The following is a 14,032-nucleotide window of genomic DNA, read 5'->3' on the forward strand; positions in this document are numbered from 1 at the left end:
ACAGAGAAGGAAGGAGTGTGTTATGAAAAGAGTGGGGCAACGAACGAGACAAAGGAGGTTGCGGCTGCGTTGAATATCTTGTCCGTCTCGGAGCCGAGTAGTGTAGCTAGCTACCTTCTTCTTGTTGGGCAGAATTGGTACCGAGAACACACTTGGGGCTGGAAGCATTTGGGGTTTCCGAGGAGCGAGGGAGATTCTCCAGCGCCGAAGTGTCGTGCCGAAAGAAAGCTCTAGCTAAGCAGTTTGGGGGCTTCAGAAAATCGTGCGGATCTTTAGGTTATAGTGAATATTTCTTTTTCCGTGTCGGAGATAAACAGAACAAAGGACCTTGAGCAGGGAATGAGCGTGCTGAGACGAGCCTTCCGACCATCGCTTCTAAGACCAGGCCCGATGCGATTCTGAAACCAAAAATAAACACTATCCCATCGCTCTCGGAACCTTTTGTTAAACAGCCAGGGACGAAGAATTAAGCTTGCGGACATCCAAAATGTTCCCCCAGAATCGACCACCGGTACGTATAACGTTTTACATTTACAGTGCAACCCATAATTATTGCTTATGATAATTCATACGTGCTAATTTTGCTACCTTTGAACATTTCGAATAGCCTAACTATTACAAAGGACCCACTTTGTACGTTAAAGTTAGTTTACTTGTATTCGCAATATGAAAACTTGTGCGAACAAGCCGGTGGGGTCATTATTCGCCGCTAAGGTGATTGTTTTACGATGACTCAAGATAAGTAGCGATCGCTTGATGGTTTTCCCTATCTGATACATCACGTTTTGCTTAACTACAGTTAAGTTGCTTTGGCTATCATTAAATTCACGTATTACAATGTAATGTTTGGAGACCGGGGGCTATGCGGGAGTGGGCATAATCCATATTAGTGAAGCATTAATACTGTTGATGTAACTCATCTGTCCATAGAAGTAAAACCAAGGTAATACGCAACAAGACATTTTCAGTTTCTATGTGCGAATCATATAACTATGGGTAGGGGGGAGTTGTATGGGAAACCACCGAAATACTGAGGGAAAGGGTTTGTAGCAATGATTAGTACATTGAAAAATTACCCCCCACCCCAAGTTCTAGACTTTACGACATAGAATTCGAGAACGTGTTGTTTTCTGGCTCCATTCTATATCTTTATGACGCAACTGTAATTCTAGCTAGTTGCCTACCTAGCGAGAGGAGTTGATTTCTCACTGTGGCCGAACTCTTTCCCATCTCGTTACCCGCTGTTGACACACTTACTTAATCATGGAATATCACGGTGAAGTGTTATTTCGGCAAGCTCTCTGATGTCGACGGACACGCTGGACTCCAAACACCGGGCATCACTGTAATAATAATCAGGCCTGATCAAAAAGCTTCACAAGGACACGGGCAGCCTAAACATGCACTCCCATTTGGGTAGGCTGTCAGTAGGCCTATTCCTCTGTGTCAATTTTTATTTATTTATTTTTAAACAAAAGTTTGAAAACGCGAGTCTTTATGTTGCAAACTGGTGTGATGTGACGGGTTCATGTAGATGTCAAATCTCCGGAGTTTTCAGAAATGGAAATTTTGCTTCCAGTTGCTATTAGAAGTATGTTTCACACATGGGACTGCCGAGTAAATAACTGTCCTTACACTGACGCTGTTACTGTCAATTTTCTAAAAGTGCACCAGGAAATAAAACCGATTGCTAATGATTCTGGTTATTTCTGTACTTGTAACCCCTGCAAAGTCCCTACCATTGTACAGTACTTTTGAAACTGATCCCATAACCACTGGGAACAAGCTGTAAACCAGGTGTGAATGATTCCATAAAGCAGGTGGGTACAGGATCAGCACCTCCAATTCCTAGCCAATGCACTATGAAAACTCGGGTCAGGACAATTTTGTTTATGAGAGCTCTATGGTCAGGACTGTGTCCTTGCGAGGGCTTTATGGTCAGGGCTGCCTCCTGTATGAGAACTCTATGGCCAAGACTGCCTCCTCTGTGAGCTCTATGTGCCTCCTCTATGAAAAATCTATGGTCAAGATGACTTCATCTATGAAAGCTCTGTGGAAAGGACTACCTCTTCTATATGCCTTCTCTATGAGAACTCTATGGTCAGGACTGCCTCCTCTGTAGGAGTGCCCCAGGCCACCCTGAACTGAACTGTGGGAAAGGTGCTTGGCTGGTGGTTATGGCTCTTAAACTGAATCTCACTCTCCCAGGCTCTCCTCCTCTACCTCTTCCTGAGGGCAGCTTGGTGCTTTTTATAGACCCTGGTCCTGCCAGTTAATCTACGCATCTACGAGAGCTGCTTTGACTGGGCCCTTCAGCAGGGCCATTGGGGGGGGGGGGCTGTTTCTTAAAACATTTTTTTAAATTCAGGTTATGGCTTTGTCGTACTGAGCGGTTCGTCTCACAAGGCCTGTCCTCATAAGGCAGTGGATAACTGTTGAGCGCATTTAGGACGGAGTGTAGCACAGTGGGTAAGGAACTGGGCTTGTAACCGAAAGGTCGCAGGTTCGATTCCTGGGTAAGGACACTGCCGTTGTACCCTTGAGCAAGGGTACTTAACCTGCATTGCTTCAGTATATATCCAGCTGTATAAATGGATACAATGTAAAATGCTATGTAAAAAAGTTGTGTAAGTCGCTCTGGATAAGAGCGTCTGCTAAATGCCTGTAATGTAATGTCATTTAAGATGCGTTTGAACCGGGTTAGCTTTGCGTAAGGTTCACAAATTCGCCCGACGACCAGTTTTTTGGTTCCCTGTTGTGTAGCGAGTCGTGAACCAAAGCCAACCGTCATATCTGGACAGTCCAGTGTAGTGTAGTGTAGTGGATGTAGCAGTGCTGCTCTTCTGACTGAGCACAGTTGTGTGCGGAGGAGGGGGTTTTGGGTTTTTGAAAGTGTTCTCTGCTTCCGGTCAGTTTATTGACGCCCTCCTGCTTGCTATGTAGGGCAGTTAGTGAGCACATCCCCGCTGTTTTTGAGGTCTCTGAAATGAAAAGGAAAGTGAAGGGAACCTACAGTACAGAGACTGGAAGGAAAGCCCCCCCCAAATCCAGGGAACTTCCAGCCATTATCTGGCACGTAAATGAAAGTAATGCAAGCGATGACTTGATCTGAGCTGACTCTGTGGGTCTGACTCGTTTCGCTACTTTAAAATGAAAACCTGTACGGTGGTACGATGTAAGCCAGGGATCTCAAACTCAAATCCTGGAGAGTCGCCGCTGTGTCTGCTGGCTTTCTGACGCGCTCCTGCACCTCAAGTGCGGAATGTAAGCCGCCGATTGGCCAGAGAGTCGGCTCGCCTTGTTTTATCGAGGCCTCGATTGGCGGCTGATTGAAGGGCAATGACGAAAAGCCAGCCCGAGACCGCGGTCCTCCAGGGCTGGAGTCTGAGACCCCTGAAGTCAGCTGACCTGGAGAGGAGCATTGTGGGTAGTGCGGTGACGGGAAAGACGTGCAGGTGCGGCCGGTGGGTTTTTTTTGCTGCAGACAGACCAGCTGGCTCGGCTCGCCATGGTCCGGCTCCAGCCCTAATGCATCTGGCCCGGCGTTTCCCTGGAGTTCTCCTGCAGGTGAAACTGTTTCATTTTTAACTTCTGCCGCTCGCACAGTTACTGCTGCTGCTCCCCCTCCTCCTCCTCCTTTCTTCAATTTGTGGGGAGCGGCGGGTCAGTGGGCATGTAGAAGTGTGTGTGTGTGTGTGAGAGAGAGAGAGAGAAAGAGAGAGTGTTTTAATTTGTGTGCATTATTGTGCGCTTGTGTGTCTATGTGTGTGTATATGTTGTGTGTGTGTGTGTGTGTGTGTGTGTGTGTGTGCGTGCGCCCGTGCTTGTGTGTGTCTGTGTGTGTGTGTATATGTTTGTGTGTGTGTGTGCGTGCATATGTATGTGTGTGTGTGTATGTGTGTGTGCGCTTGTGTGTGTATGTGTGTGTGTGTGCGCGCTCGCGTGTGTGCTTGTGTGTGTACGTGCGTGTGTATATGTTGTGTGTGTGTGCATATGTGTGTACACACACGTGCCAGAGTCAGAAACATATTTTGGGGCGGTGGACGCGCTCATGCCCCAGCCCTTATTCCAGGGCTGAGTGTGCAGGGTGAGTCCTCTAAAGAAACAAACAGAGCGGGTGATCTGTAGCGTGAGCGCTCGTCCTAACCCTCCCTAACCCTAACCCTAACCCTCCCTAACCCTAAACCTGCGCTCCGTCATTCAGAGGCCAGCTAATCTTGGACTGTCAGGCAGTCTGTCAGGCAGCCCGTGTGATCTTTCTGGCTGCAGAGGGCTGCGTTCGTAGGACTCTAATGGGACTTCGAGGGCTGAACTGTGTGTCACGCGAGCCACTAAATATAGCGTCAATGAAGTGGCAAAGCCGGGAAGTTATGTTTACCGATTTAATAATTACTGTGTGCCGACCGTCAGCTAAGGCCACGCGTGTTATTGACAGTGCTAATGGGAGGAGGAGGAGGAGGAGGATGATGATGATGATGCCGACCTTCTGTCCCTAGAGAGTGTCTCTAGGAGTCCATTTCCCACGGGCCGTATGGAGTTTTGGGTCTGGGTTCCACTAACGGGACACTGCACGGCACGTACAAATAATTTAGCCCCGACTTGAGAAGCATTTCTGCCCCCAACCCACCCCCCCCCCCCCCCACCAAGTATGACAGAGCATGTCAGGACATGCTTTTCATCTGTCTGTCTGTCTGTCTGCCTTCTTGCCTGTGTCTGTCTGTTTATCTGCCTGTCTGCCTGTCTGTCTGCCTGTCTATCTGTCTGCCTGCCTGTATGTCTGTTCGTCAGTGTGTTGTCTGGGGCCCATGGATCCAGCAGTCCTGTCAGGCAGATTTTGGGGCAGCCCATGGCTATTGACTATTGACGGCCATCGTAAGCTGCTGCCTCTGTTTGTACAGCGTTTCCAGTGTTTTCTTTGGGAACTGCATTCGATCGGGGGGGGGGGAGGGGGAGGTTGGGGAGGTTGTGTCTGCTCCAGGTTTACACAAGTTGCGAAGGCGTGTCGCTGAATTCTCCCCCAAGGACAGAACAAACAGTCCGCGGGTTAGCTAATAAAAGGAGGCACCTTGGCTAATTAACTGAGCTGACAGGCAGGCTCTTCTGCGGCGCCGCTAATGCTTTCGGACGGGAGGGGAAGTTTGAATAACGAGCTTCCAAAACGAGGAACGTTAAAAAAGAAAGGATGCACGTCGCTAATGAAACAGGTGCCCGGCAAGTGCGGCTCCTCGCATGTCTGTAAGGGGGCGGAGCTCTCCAGAGCATTGTGGGGGGGGGGCTGAGCTCGAGCATGAGCTCGTCTTTGGTGTTGGGGGGGGGGGTGGTGGTGGTGGTGGTGATGTGTTAGAAATGCTAAGAAGTGGTTGTTGTGGAAAACGTATTTGAATCTGGTTAGCGTGAGAGGCTTGAACTTCAAAGGCTGAATGGACGGGAGCCTTGGGGTGGGGGGTGGGGGGTGGGGGGTGGGGTGGGTTGGGGGTGTTCCAGCACGGCCCTTGTCATTGGGGGGGATTTTGAGATGCTGATTCCGCTCAGTCTGCGAGGTTCCTGCGTGCTCCCCTCTCCCCCCCAGCCCCCTGTGGGTCCGGCGCCTGTGAGCGCGGTCGGGGCGTACGCGCTAACGATTCTCTTCGCGGGAGAGCGCACCGTGCGGTTAGCGTGCGCTCGCGCGGACTCCTGCGACATTAATCAGCGAAAGCCGCCGCGAAGGTTGGGCTCGGAGTCCACCGGGGTCGTTACCGGAGCAGGTGGCCCACCCCCCCCCAGCCTCTGCTCTAGGGCCCATAAACTAGCCGAATTAACGGGCCGGTCCGCGCCGTGGACGGGCTCCTCTGCCCCCCGCCCCGAACGACGGCGGCGTTATTATATACGGCTTTATACGTAATATAAATACGAGCGCGGCGCGGCGCTGGGAATGGCCGTGCGGGCGAAGGGCCTCTCATCTGCCCGGCCCGTCGCCGTGCCGACGCTCCAACTCGGTGGCGCGGGCTCGACGTAAAAAAAAAAAACGACGATTTATTTCGTTTGTTTTCGACGACGCTTTCGCCTCTTTCTTTTTTATTAAATATGCACGGCTCCGGATTTATCGTCTCGCAGTTTTTTTATTCTCTTAACGTGTTTGAGTGTGTGTTTGTTTTTAGGGCTGCTCTGAACCGAAGCTATAAACGCTGATAATGGTAGCTGACAAGATGGCACCGTTATGCGCGTGTGTGTGAATTATGTGTGGTGACAGAGTGTTTATGAAAAGCTTGATTTTGAAAAAAAAGCTGTTAAAAAGAAGTGTCGTCGAGGGAGGGAGGGGTTAAATGCAGGCTGAGAAGTGCCAGTGTGGGGAGGGGGTATGGGGGGGTGTTGGGGGGTGTGTGGGGGAGGGCTGGGGGGGGGTGTGCTCTGTGGGAAATCATTTTTATATGAGGTAAACACTGGTGATAAGGGCGATCATTTTTACGAAACATTTGGGACAGTTTTTTCTTAGTATTATCTTATATATGTTGCAGAAGCTTGTTGCAGGTGTGTGTGTGTGTGTGTGTGTGTGTGTGTGTGCGCGTGCGTGCGTGCGTGCGTGTGTGTGTGTGTGTGTGTGTGTGAGAGAAAGAGAGAGAGAGAGTGGGGCAGTCTCCCCTCGGAGGTGCTCCAGTCAAAAAGAATAGCGGAGTGGAGCGCAGCATGCATGTGTGTGTATGAGAGAGAGAGAGAGATAAAGGGGGAGAGAGGGAGAGAGATAGTGGGAGAGAGAGAAAGGAAGAGAGGGACTGATGAGACGGGGGGGGGGGGGGGAGTGAGCAAGACGATAATGAAATGGAACTGCACTGAGACTGCTAGGGATTTTGAGAAGGGCCGTGAATGTGTGTGTGTACGTGTGTACGTGTGCGTGTGTGCTTGTGATTGTGTGAATGCGTCTCCGTGTGTGCGTGTGTATAAATGCATGTGGAAGTGTGTGTCTCTGTGTGTGTGTGTGTGTGTGTGTGTGTGTGTATGTTTGTGTGTGTGTGTGAAAAAGAGAGTGTGTGTGCACCTGTGTGTGTGTGATTCTGTGAATGCGTCTGTGTGTACGTGTGTATAAATGCATGTGCAAGTGTGTGTGTGTGTGTGTGTGTGTGTGTGTGTGTGTGTGTGTGTGTGTGTGTGTGTGTGTGTGTGTGTGTGTGTGTGTGTGTGTGTGTGTGTGTGTGTGTGTGTGTGTGTGTGTGTGTGTGTGTGTGTGTGCGTGCGTGCGTGAGTGTGTGCGCGAGTGTGTCCTCCTCTGTGTGCTCATCGCCTCAGACACTTCCAGAGGCAGCCAGACTCCATGAAGCAGCAGGTCTCCCCTGACCTGGTAATCAGGGCTGGCTCAGTCGGTCTCTCCCTGTTTAAAGGCCTGTTGGAGTGAATTTAGTCCTGATTAGAGTCATTACTCCCCTGGCCTCCCCCCCCTCCCTCCACTGTCTCTCTCTAACACCTCCCTCCCTGGCCCGAGCGCTGGGTCAGAGGGGTCTGGCAGGTTTCATCCCTCCTGCGCAGATTACCGTCCCGCTAATGGGAGTCGGGCCAGGCCTGGGGCCGGGTGCTCGCCCCCCGGTAGCCCTGTGGCCCCTACATCGCATTAGAACGTCCTGACAGTACACCGAAGCACAGATAATTCGTTTGGAACCCGTAAATCGCATTGGAACCGTCCTCACGGTACACTGAGGTACAGATCATTCATTTAGAATCCGTACATCGCATTAGAACGTCCTGAGAGTACACTGAGGTACAGATAATTCATTTAGAATCCGTACATCGCATTAGAACCGTCCTCACAGTACACTGAGGTACAGATCATTCATTTAGAACCCGTACATCGCATTAGAACGTCCTGACAGTACACCGAAGCACAGATAATTCGTTTGGAACCCGTAAATCGCATTGGAACCGTCCTCACGGTACACTGAGGTACAGATCATTCATTTAGAATCCGTACATCGCATTAGAACGTCCTGAGAGTACACTGAGGTACAGATCATTCATTTAGAATCCGTACATCGCATTAGAACGTCCTGAGAGTACACTGAGGTACAGATCATTCATTTAGAACCCGTACATCGCATTAGAACGTCCTGACAGTACACCGAAGCACAGATAATTCGTTTGGAACCCATACATCGCATTAGAACGCCCTGACAGTACACTGAGGTACAGATCATTCATTTAGAACCCGTACACCGCATTAGAACGTCCTGACAGTACACTGAGGTACAGATAATTCATTTAGAACCCGTACATCCCATTAGAACGTCCTGACAGTACACTGAGGTACAGATAATTCATTTAGAACCCGTACATCGCATTAGAACGTCCTGACAGTACACTGAGGTACAGATAATTCATTTAGAACCCGTACATCGCATTAGAACGTCCTGACAGTACACTGAGGTACAGATCATCCATTTAGAACCCGTACATCGCATTAGAACGTCCTGACAGTACACTGAGGTACAGATCATTCATTTAGAACCCGTAAATTGCATTAGAACATCCCCTCAGCACGCTGAAGTACTACATCTTCGTCTGGAACATCCACGGGAGGTACATGACCATGTGCCCTTCACTATGGCAACAGTGTTCCCTACCAGTGGTTTAAGCTCTATATGCTATAATTACGCAGCCTATTTTCACCGGAACAACGGAGGTGCATGCTTAACGTGCGCCATCAGTCTCGAACCCTTGTGTGTGTGAGAGAGAGAGAGAGAGATGGTATGTGTGTGTGTGTGAGAGAGAGAGAGAGAGAGAGATGGTATGTGTGTGTGTGAGAGAGAGAGAGATGGTGTATGTATGTGTGTGTGTGTGTGTGAGTGTGCGTGTGTGTGCGTGAGTGTGCGTGTGTGTGCGTGTGTGAGTGTGCGTGAGTGTGTGTGTGAGTGTGTATGTATATGCACACACAGGCTGGTGCTGCTGCACCCTCAGCAGGAAGCCTTTCCCTCAGCCCCAGTGAACCTGTCACTCATCTCTCCTCCGCTTCACTGAAATGCCAGTCCTGGGTCTCACGGCCATCGCTCCCTCCCTCCTTCCCTCCCTCCCTCCTTCCCTCTCTCCTTTCTTTCACTCCTCTCCTTAGGAAGAGTAGCGCACCTTTTCCCCAAAATGAGTTTCTTTTTGGGGGGGGAGAGGGCGACGAAGGAACGCGGTGATGGAAATGGAAAGGAAAGGAAAGGTTGCGATGAAAGAGGATGGGGATGAGGAGAAGGAGAGAAAGAGAGAAGGAGAGGGGTGTCTTTTTGGCAGCGACCTCTCTAAAGCTGGTGTAGTGCAGGCACAGAGCACGGGACCCCCTGCATGCTGTGGGGTAGCACGGGTCATCAGGATGGGGGGACAGGGGGACGGGGGGTGGGGGGTGGGGGTACGTCCTCCTGCACCCTGGTGCCGTGGCTCAGTTCTCCCCGCTGGTGTGGCCCCCCCGAACCCCCTGCGACACACCACCCACCCCCCTCTCTTACCCTATGAAAACCTGGCCCCAAAATACTGTTTCCTCTCTACCTCTCTTGTGTTCTCTTTCTCCCTCTCTCTGTTCCTCTCCCCTTCTCTTTCTCTCTCTCTCCTGCTCTCATTTATTTACACACACACACACACTCATTCTCACACTCTCTCTCTCACACACACACACTCTTTTTCTCACACACGCACATACGCGCACACACACTCTTTTTCACACACACACACACACACACACACACACACACACACACACACACACACACACACACACACACGGCTGTTTTTTTCCTCGTGTCACTCTGCTTGTTTGCGGAGTAGCCCGGGTGTCGGAACGCTGCGGAAATCTGGGGAATTTTCCTCAAGTTTTCCAGAAAATCACCCGTCTGACCACGAGCAGATTTCCCACAGGAGCCGTTTGAATAGAAATCCCCTTCCAAACGAACGCTGCTCAATCGGTGCGGTGTTGCTGTTGTTGAAACGGCGGTGCTGGGCTGGGTCAGCAGCCTGGCTTCCCTCGCCTCGCAAAAGGAGAGATTGTGGCTCGTGGAACGGGCCGGGAGAAGGGGGTGTTGAAAGTTTGGGGGTGCGGGGGGGGTGTGTGGACCTGGGCTGTGGGTCTCCTGACAGACACACAGAGACAGGGAGAGAGTCTCGCCTCTGAGCAGGCCGGGGGTGGGAGGGGGGGGTCTTTGTCTGGCTGTCCCGCTTCATTATCCCCGGGTCCTAATTGCACAGGGGCGTTCTGCAGGGGAAGGGCCCGGGTGCTGGGGGGAGGGTGCCGACCTGGTGGAGTTCCCCTTTTAATCCTAAATTTAACAAGCTTCGCTATTCATTTAAACCCCATCTGCCCCCCCCCCCCCACCCCCCTCCACACCGCCCCGCTCCACACAACCATCGCTCACACGTTTCTCTTTCTTTTAGTAGTCCCTGCTCTCCCTCTCATCTCCACACCCCCACTCATCCCTCTCATCTCTCTCTCTCTCTCCCTCCCTCCCTCCCTCCCTCCCTCCCTCCTCTTTCATCTCTGTCCTTTGGCTGTGCTGCTCGTGTCACTTTGAACGTCGTATCGCGGCCTCGCCTGTTCCGCCGCCGTCTTTCCTCGCAGCGCTCTCTCACGAAACTGCGCGTGTGTCACCCCCAACCCCCAAAAAATTCTCATTGCCCTCCTTTGTCTACTTCTGACCAGCACTGTCATCTTTTCACGTAGGGATACGTTAGTGAGTAAGCAGGCTGATTGACCCTTTCAGCTGTGAGGTCACAAATATGTGTTTAGAATGTTCTCAACTGAACATTCTAATGCTGATGTCACAATCGCCGCTGGTAACTGAGAGCAGTGGAGTTCTAGAACACTTAAAATTTAGAAAAAAAACATTCCAAAAGTCCTACGCTTCAAAGGGTTACTCTGGGAAAAGGTGAGCATGTGCGTCTGTGAACTGCTGCAGATGCTTTTACTCTCCTGTAAACTCTCCGTTGCTGAGGGTTTTTTGTCGTTTGACCGCTGCTCTTTCTCCTCAGGCACCTCTTCAGCCGCCTCCCGGGTCCTCTGCCTCGGCGGCGGCGGCTGCAGCGGCGGCGGTGGCGGCGGCATCGGGGACCCCCCAGTCTCTGAAGCTCACGTACCCCGAAACCCTGGACCGCATCAAAGAGGAATTCCAGTTCCTGCAGACGCAGTACCACAGGTAGGCCTGGAGGCTGTAGCTAGGCCCTGTGACCGTTGCTAGGCCCAGAGACCGTTGCTAGGCCCTGTGACCGCTGCTAGGCCCAGAGACTGTAGCTAGGCCCTGTGACCGTTGCTAGGCCCAGAGACCGTTGCTAGGCCCTGTGACCGCTGCTAGGCCCAGAGACTGTAGCTAGGCCCTGTGACCGCTGCTAGGCCCAGAAGCTGTAGCTAGGCCCTGTGACCGTTGCTAGGCCCGGGGACTGTTGCTAGGCCCGGGGACTGTTGCTAGGCCCGAACACCACTGCAGAACGTTCTCTGTAGCTGTTAGATGTCGATGAGTGCTGAAGTTCTCTGTGTGTTTATGCCCCCTCTTCTGCTAATGGGTGAGACCTTTATGAATCAGTATGAATCAGTACTTCCAAATGAATCCAGAAGAATCGTGAGACGTCATATCCCTGCCTGCCTACACACCTGTGGAGCAGGTGAAGCACAAGGGCTGCTGTGCATTGGCCCTATATGAGAGGCAGGAACGACATGGTTTGGTGTGGTCTGGCCTGGTTTGGCCCAGTTTGACCTGGTCTGACCCAGTCTGGCCTGGTCTGGTTGGCCAAGTCTAGCCTGGTCTGGCTCAGTCTGTCCTGGTTTGGCCTGGTCTCCCTCACCTGTAAGATGATAGCCAGGGTTTAGTGGCTTTTTCCTGTACGGTGCCTGGCTCCTGCTGATAGGGGAAGGAGGAGGGAGAGACGGGGGGAAGGAGAGAACAATCGTGCAGAGCAGAGTGTGGAAAAAGAGAGAGATAGAGAGATGGCCTTATGAGTGTTTACCTTTGTCTTTTACTCCGCCCTTTTCTCTGGTCTAAGGGAAACGTATACTTGGAGGTGGTGTAGATAAGACAGTAAAATGTGTGTGTCTGTGTTCCTGTGTGTGTGTGCGCGTGTATGTGTGTGCGTGTGTGCATGCGTATGTGTGTGTACGTTTGTGTGTGCCTGTGCGCGAGAGTGTGTGTGCCTGTGTGTTTGTGTGTGTGTGTGTGTGTGTGTTTGTGTTAGTGTGTGTGTGTGTGTGTGCCTGCGTGTGTGTGTGTGTGTTAGTGTGTGCGTGTGTGTGTGTGTGTGTGAGTGCGCCTGTGTGTTAGTGAGTGTGTGTGTGTGTGTGTGTGTGTGCCTGTGTGTGTGAGTGTGAGTGTGTGTGTGTGTGCGCCTGCGTGTTAGTGTGTGTGTGTGTTTAATATGCTTCTCAGAGAACAGCAGTGCAGGAGTAACAGACAGGCTGTCTGTAATGTTGGCCTCTTGCTGGCAGGGCCTGTTTTTGTCGTTTTATTTTTTCTTCTTCTGATTTCCCCTCCCCCTCTTGGCACACCTTCACACGCGGCGGCTTTGATTCCGAGCACCACAATCTGGGAAATCCACCCTCTCCCGACCCCTATTATAAGACCCTGCTGCCCCTCCCCCAGCCCCCACACCACCCCCCAAACCCTCCACTCTCCCCCAAAACCCTCCACTCGCCCCCCCACCCCCCCAAACCCTCCACTCTCCCCCAAAACCCTCCACCCCCCCAACCCACCCCCTCCAAACCCTCCACTCTCCCCCCCACCCCCCCAAACCCTCCACTCGCCCCCCCACACCCCCAAACCCTCCACTCTCCCCCAAAACCCTCCACCCCCCCCCACCAAACCCTCCACTCCCCCCCTCCTCCACCAAATCCTTCAAGCCCCCCTTTCAGTTGCCAGTGCAAACAGGACCCCTCCTTTCAACTGCATCGCTGATTCCACAAATTCCACCAGAAGCCCCCCACCCCCCCCCCCCCTCGTCAGTCCCCCCGCCTGTCACCAAGGACGGGGGCCTGCGAGCCCTTCGGTCTTCATCTCCTGAGCTCTCCTCTTCCTCAGTCTGTTCGTAGCCCTCTCACCTTCGGTCCGCACTGCCTCTGCGTTGTGTAAAGATTTTTAAAAATCTGATAAATATCGATGTAAATCTCACACAAGAGCCTTGTTTGATCAGCCGGGCGGCTTAATTAGGCTAGCAGCTACGCAGCACTGCTCTCTCAGGTCTGCATTGCTTTCAGTGAGAGAGAGAGAGAGAGAGAGAGAGAGAATGAGAGATACAGAATGAGAAAGCGAGTGTGAGAGACAGGTGGACAGAGAGAGCGAGCAAGTGAAAGACAGACAGTCAGAGAGTGCGAGTGAGAGAGAGACAGACAGACAGAGAGCTAGCGAGCGAGCGAGTGAGAGAGAGAGAGACAGAGAGAATGAGAGTGAGAGAGCGAGGGCGAGCGTGTTGCGCAGTCCGAGGCGCTGGCGGCGGGAGCGTGGGAGGCGTCGATACGCCACGGCGGAGGACTCCAGCAGAGAGGCGTGGCGGGGAACCCGAGCAGGCACGCAGCCTGTCTCCGCCTGCCCCCCCCCCCCCCCACACTCTGGGGCTCAGCGCCTGCCAGCGACGTGCAGCGGACCTGAACACGCTCGTAACCGGGCCTCCTAACCTGGCCTAACTGAGTCCGGCTCTGAATCCCACTGTAACCTGGGCCTGACTGAGCACCGTTCTGAATCCCACTGTAACCTGGGCCTAACTGAGCACGGTTCTGAATCCCACTGTAACCTGGGCCTAACTGAGCACCGTTCTGAATCCCACTGTAACCTGGGCCTAACTGAGCACCGGTCCTGAATCCCACTGTAACCTGGGCCTTAACTGAGCACGGTTCCTGAATCCCACTGTAACCTGGGCCTTAACTGAGCACCGGTTCCTGAATCCCACTGTAACCTGGGCCTAACTGAGCACCGTTCTGAATCCCACTGTAACCTGGGCCTAACTGAGCACCGTTCTGAATCCCACTGTAACCTGGGCCTAACTGAGCACCGTCCTGAATCCCACTGTAACCTGGGCCTTAACTGAGCACGGTTCCGAATCCCACTGTAACCTGGGCCTT

The sequence above is a fragment of the Anguilla anguilla genome, chromosome 4 (assembly GCF_013347855.1).
Source record: "Anguilla anguilla isolate fAngAng1 chromosome 4, fAngAng1.pri, whole genome shotgun sequence".
Classification (NCBI taxonomy): domain Eukaryota; kingdom Metazoa; phylum Chordata; class Actinopteri; order Anguilliformes; family Anguillidae; genus Anguilla; species Anguilla anguilla.